Here is a 6,000-nt window from a genome sequence, read left to right as displayed (position 1 = left end):
GGACGCTGGGTGAAGGAGTCCCGAGACACATGGCTCCTCAGAGCCTGGACAGAATACAAAGCAGGGGGTCATGGTGCCTCCAGAGTGGTGTATGACCTGGGGTGGGGGCGTTGTTGGGGACTTTGATGGGGTCCTAAAGTCTATATACATGGATAGAGTCCCTACTTTCAGCCTACATACTTTGGGGCGACTTGGCAGATTCTTGGGGAGGACAAGGAGACCAGATGGACTGGGAGCACTACCAGAAGCTGGCAGAGCTGGGAAATGTGATCACCCAGTCAGAACTGTTGACAGCTGGGGTTGGGGGTACAGGCTGGTGTATGTCTCTCAGAGGGGGTGTGTGTTTCTCCCAAATATCCACTTTCTATCTGACCCCAGTGCCCTCACCTCTCTAGTGGGCTCTTCTGGGAATGTCCTCAGGTGAAAGGGTGACTGAGCACAGAAAACAAGGGCTCACACAGCAAGGGGGCCTATCTTCTGTATCCAACACCCCCCTCCCCAGCAAAAAGGAAAAGATCTAAGAAGGCAGGTGTGGAGGTGCTACTCCCCATCTCTGACTAAAGGCAGCAGGTTCCCACCAGGGAGAGGAAGGGTGCAGATGCATGGCTGTGTGGCTCCCACTGCTCCAGACCAGGGGCTCTGTGGTGCCCCTGGATGGGTGCTCCTCACCCATCCCTGCAGCTCCCATTTTCCTGGGACACTGGATGCTAGGGATGGGGTTGGGATCCCCAGGTCAACACCCAGCTCCAACCCCCACCCCTGGGGTGCATTTGTGGCAGAGCCAGGGTGGACTGTGGGGTGCTGGGGAGATGCAGGTAGGACAGGAGAGGGGAGGCGAGAGGTAAGGTTCAGGGTCCGCGGGGATGGGGTGGAAGGGGTAGAGTGGTGGAGTCACAAGGTGCAGGGGTCACGCCAGGTGCTGGCCTGCAGGGCGGCCACTCACGTGAGCTGCTGGGAGAAGCTGTAGGCTGCGACTCTGGGTGCGCGACCTGAGTCTGAGGACCCGGGGCGGGGACCAAGTCAAGGCCACAAGCCCCACAGGGGTGCGCCATCTCCGCCAGGTGACTGCAAGAGGCTCCACCAGTCTGAGCCTGCAGCACCATGTTTGAAAGGCAGCGCTGTTGGGAAGGAGCGGGGGTGTCCGCTGGTGCATGGCCGGGCAGCGCTCAGCCTCTTCTCCTTCTCCTCAGCCGCTGTCGCCCCCTCAATGGCCTCCTCCCCTGTGGCCGCCGTCTCTGCCTCAGCAGCTGCTCACTCTCCCGTGCTCCCCTAACCGGGACCTCAGACTCAAGGCTGCCATGGCTGCTATGTCTCCGAGGGGCTACACGCGGCCATAGCCTGCCATGCAGGCTCTGCATGCTCTATGCAACCAGCCAGGACCCACGCTATGATCGGAGCAGCCGCCAGCCACTGAAGCCGTTTCCACTGGTGCTTGTGCTCATGCTCGCTCTTCTCCCAGCTCTGTTTCTGCCCCACACTCCTCTCCTGGGCCAACCCGCCCCTGCTGCGCACACACCCCTACCCCCTTGGGCCCCTGGCCATTGCTGCCACCAAAGTGTGCCCCTGGGCCCTGCCCCTCCTCCCCTGGGCCCAGCCCCCCAGCCCTGGCCACAAGTGCAGCCCTGACTGGGCCCTGAGGCTTCCAGACCATGGCAATTGCAGCCTTACCTCAGCTCAGCACTACACCCCACCCCCAGTACTGGTCCGGGAGATCGAATCTCCCCTCAGCCCCACCCCTGGAGGAGACTCTCCTCCATCCCCCTCCACTCCACACACCAAGCAGGTGCATAGTGAAACTTGTGTGTGTATGTGTGTTTGTGTGTGTGTGTGTGAGTGTTGGGGATAACTACCTCTCAAGGACTCAGAAAATAGCACCCTTTGGGATGACTCAACACACAGCACACTTCCAAAAACAGCACAAAGCACCCTGTGTAAAGGACTCAGCACACAGCTCCCTTTGAGGACTCAGCATGTAGTATGCTGGGTAGAGTACTCGGCAAACAGCACCCTTTGAAGGGCTGAGTATAAAGCACCCTGTGTAAAACATCCAGTGCACAGCACCCTTCGAAAAAATCAGCACATAGAACAATTTTGAAGGGCTCAGCACATACCATACTGTGGAAGCAATCAGCAAACAGCACCATTTGAAGTACAGTACACAGCCCCCTGTGTAAAGGACTCGGCGCACAGCACTCAAAAAACTCACCTCATCCCTCTCTTCGCAAGGGCTCAGCACATAGCAGGACCCTTTGGGATGCAGTAGCTCACCACACGTTTTGAGGGACTCAGCATACAGTACGTTGTGTAATGGACTCAGCACACAGCACCCTTTGAAAAACCCAGGATGGCCCACTCTTCTCAGGGACTCAGCACATAGCACCCTTTGGGATGACTCACCAAACAGCACCTTTTTGAGGACTCCGCACAAAACCCCCATGTGGGAAGGACCCAGCAAATAGTGCCCTGTGAAGGACTCAGCACATAGCTGTATGTCACAAGTTCAGCTGTCATTAGAATTAGGGTGCTTTCTTCAGTATCACCATTCTTCAGAAATACTGCACAAATCATACTAATTCACATTTAGACAACCTGTGTTTTATGGGGGAAGGTCAGCTTGGGTCTTGAACTCAAAGCTTGGGGGCCCTGTCCCTGAGCTCTTTGGTTCAATGCTAGAGCTCTACCACTTGGAGGCACAGCTCCAATTTTGTTTTTTTGGGTTGTTCTTTGACAGGTCTTATGGTGATAAGTAAGGCCAAGTTGGGGTATCCGTGGGCAAAGGCTCTTAGCTCAGCCTGGAGCTGACCTCTCCCTTTTTTGTGCCCGTGGTAAGCCAGGCTTCCAGGAGCTCTCTTGGCCTAGGGTGGAACAGACCTGCTCTGGCATCAGCAATCAGGGTGAGCAAAAGTCAGCTTGGCTCTGGTCACTTCCCCAAATTGAACTCTAGAGGATGATGGCACAGGGCCGCATGTTTCACATCTGGCCCCCAGGGTGCAGGAGTAGCCCACCATAGGGATAGTACTTGAGAGTTGTGTTTACTCTTGCTTCCTTGGGGCCCCCATCATGATTCAAAGCCACCCTGGACAGGAAAGCCCTTGAGACTCTTACCTACAATTAACCATCCAAAAGCAAGTGGGGCTGTGGTTCAAGTGGTAGAGCACTAGCCTTGAGCAAGAAAACTCTGGGATAGAGCCTATGCCCTGAGTTCACACACACACACACACACACACACACACACACACACACACACACACACAGACACCACGTGCATGCAAAATCAGAGATTTCTACACTACAATCTTTTCCCACTAAGCCTGATGGCTGCTGGCCTAGGTATTTGATGCATACACCACCACCTACTTCCTATTTATCTGAGGAATGGCCATATGGGTTTGGGAGGGGGGAGAATCATCCTAGCTGAGAATGTGGCTCAGTGGTAGAGTGGTCACCTAGCATGCCTGAAGCCCTGGGTTCTATTCCACACAGAAAAGGCTGGAAAGGGAGGTGGGGCTCAACTGGTAGAGTGCCAGTCTTGATCAAAAAGAGCTCAGGACAATGGCCAACCCCTGAGTTCAAGCCCCAGGACTGGAAGAACAAATCTTTGTTGGAGGCTTTTTATTTTGATTTGAAAACAATTTATTCTTTGTGATAAGCATAACATGGGCCTCTTTCCTGGCCACCAATGGGCCACTAGATAACCCTTGAGTTTGGGCCACCTCCTGGCAGCCTCTGCCCTACCCGACCCCCAGTTTAACCTTCCCATCACCCGGCTGATGGAGGCCTGAGAGAAAGCCACCTGGCCACCTACTTCTGGTGGCTGCCAAGGCTTATGAGAGTCAGTATGTCACATAGAGAGTCATCATCCACATCAGATTACAGGAGAAAGTGGGGGAGCACTCCTTCTCTGAGCCTGGGAGCTGTGGGCAGATCTGGATGTGGGGCATCTGGGGCAGGACATACTCCTTGGGGGAGTCCACTATGGGGTCGGGAACCCTGACCTCTCCTCTGGCAGTTTCCATGCTGTCTTCAAGTTGCAATTCTTCAAAACCTTTCTGCTCCTCCCTCATTTCACCTACCACAGGCCCTGAGGCATCTGAAGCAGTGCTGGTGGTGGGGAGCTCAGCCTGTGCTGGCATCTGGAGACTGCTGTCTGTGCCTTCCCCTGTGAGGAGCAACAGCAGCTCCCACAGCACTGTCCTCTTCTCCATGTTCTCCTGGGACAGCCAGTGCATGCACTGGGCTTTCTCCCAACACAGCTCACTCAAGACCAACCTCTACTCTTTACACACCATGAGGGACTCCTCGATGGTTCGGATGTGTGCCGAAAGCTGGCTGCATCAATGGTGGAGCTCACCTGTTGGACTCTGGAAGTCCACCTCATCAGGTAGGTCATGGAGGAAGCAGATTTTCTTTTCAGATACCCATGTGTCCCTCTTCCCATCCCCATGCATGCTGTGGTGGCAGCTCATGGGGCAGAGGGCCTGTGGCTCCAGCTCAGTCTGTCACTGAGCTGCCTGGTGGCCCGGGTGCCTGCAGCGGGCCCATGCTCCTGTGGCAGGATTTTCCCCCTGTGGATCTCAGCCTCCGAGTGTTCTAATAGAGCCTAGTCCATCTACCAGGCAGCATGGAATGTGGGCATGACCACTATTCTTGTATCCCATTGGTCAAAAAGAACCATGAAATAATGGGGGTGTGGCCGGAATCCTGTGATGCATGCAGAATGGGCAGAGTCAAGATGACAGTGGCTCCCCCAGCCCCTTTCCCAGGGAACTCTGTCCAATTCAGTTGGGGACAAGAGGGTGACGTGCTTTAGCTGGATGGCTGCACAGATTGTTGTGTATGTCTGTTTGTTGGCAGTCCCAGACCTTGAACTCAGGATCTGGGCACAGTCCATGAACTGCTTTTCTCAAGGCTAGCCTCAACTAGTGAAGCCACACGGCTCTACTTCTGGCTTTGTTGGCACTGAATTTGGACAGGGGTTTCAAGGACTTTCCTGCTTAGGGTGACTTTGACCATAGCCTTGTAAGTTTCAAGGAGGACCTGTGCTGCTGCTGCTGCTGCTGCTGGCCGCCCTGCTCTGCGGCCTGGGCCCAGGAGGCCGGGGTGAGGCCTTGGTGGTTTCTAGTTCCCCCACTCTCTTTGGTGGTTTCTTGTTCTCCCCCCTTGGTGGTTTCTATTTCTTCCCTTGGTGATTTCTAGTTCTCTCCTTTTTGGTGGTTTCTAGTTCCCCCACCTTGGTGGTTTCTAGTTCCCTCCCCAGTTTGGTGGTTTCCAGTTGTCCCTCTTTGGTGGTTTCTAGTTTCCCCCCCTCTCCTGGTGGTTTCGGGTCCCCCCCCTCAGGGCGTGGGGCTGGGCTGGGGTTGTGGGGTGGGGAGGTGGCAGTGGATTTTCAGGTCGGGCCAGGTTGTTGGAGGCCAGGGCCTGGTCCTGTTGGCCTGTCTGTCTCTGTGTCTGTTTGTCTGTCTGTCTGTCCATCTGTGTCTCAGTCTGTCTGTCTGTGTCTCTGTCCATCTGCTTCTGTCATTCTGTCCATTTCCTCTCGGTCTGTCTGGCTGTCTGTCTCCTCGCAGTCTGTCTGTCTGCCTCTTGGTCTTTCTGTCCACCTGGCTGCCCATCTGCTTCTCCTGTCTGTCTGTCCGTCCATCTATTCGTTCTGTCTTGGTCATCCATCCCTTCTCTGTCTGTCTGTCTGTCTGTCTGTCTGTCTGTCCCTCGGTCTCTGCATCTGTCTGTCTCTGTCTGTCTGCAGGTCCATCTGTGTCTGGGCCCCTATCTGTCCATGTGTCTGTCCGTCTCCTCTCTGTCTGTCTCATTGTCTGTCTGTCTGTCCATCTGCCTCTGGCTCTGTCTGTCTGTCTGTCCATGTGTCATCCTCTTGGTCTGTCTGTCTGTCCATCTCTGTGTCTGTCTGTCTGTCTGTCTGCCTGCCTCTCAGTCTCTCTGTCTGGGTCTATCTGTCCTGTGTCTGTCTGTCTGTCTCCTCTCTGTCCATGTCTTCCTCTC

This window comes from Dipodomys merriami, unplaced genomic scaffold (genome assembly GCF_024711535.1).
Source record: "Dipodomys merriami isolate MVZ:Mamm:240054 unplaced genomic scaffold, mDipMer1.0.p SCAF_1732, whole genome shotgun sequence".
NCBI lineage: Eukaryota > Metazoa > Chordata > Mammalia > Rodentia > Heteromyidae > Dipodomys > Dipodomys merriami.
This window is presented reverse-complemented; position numbering follows the sequence as displayed.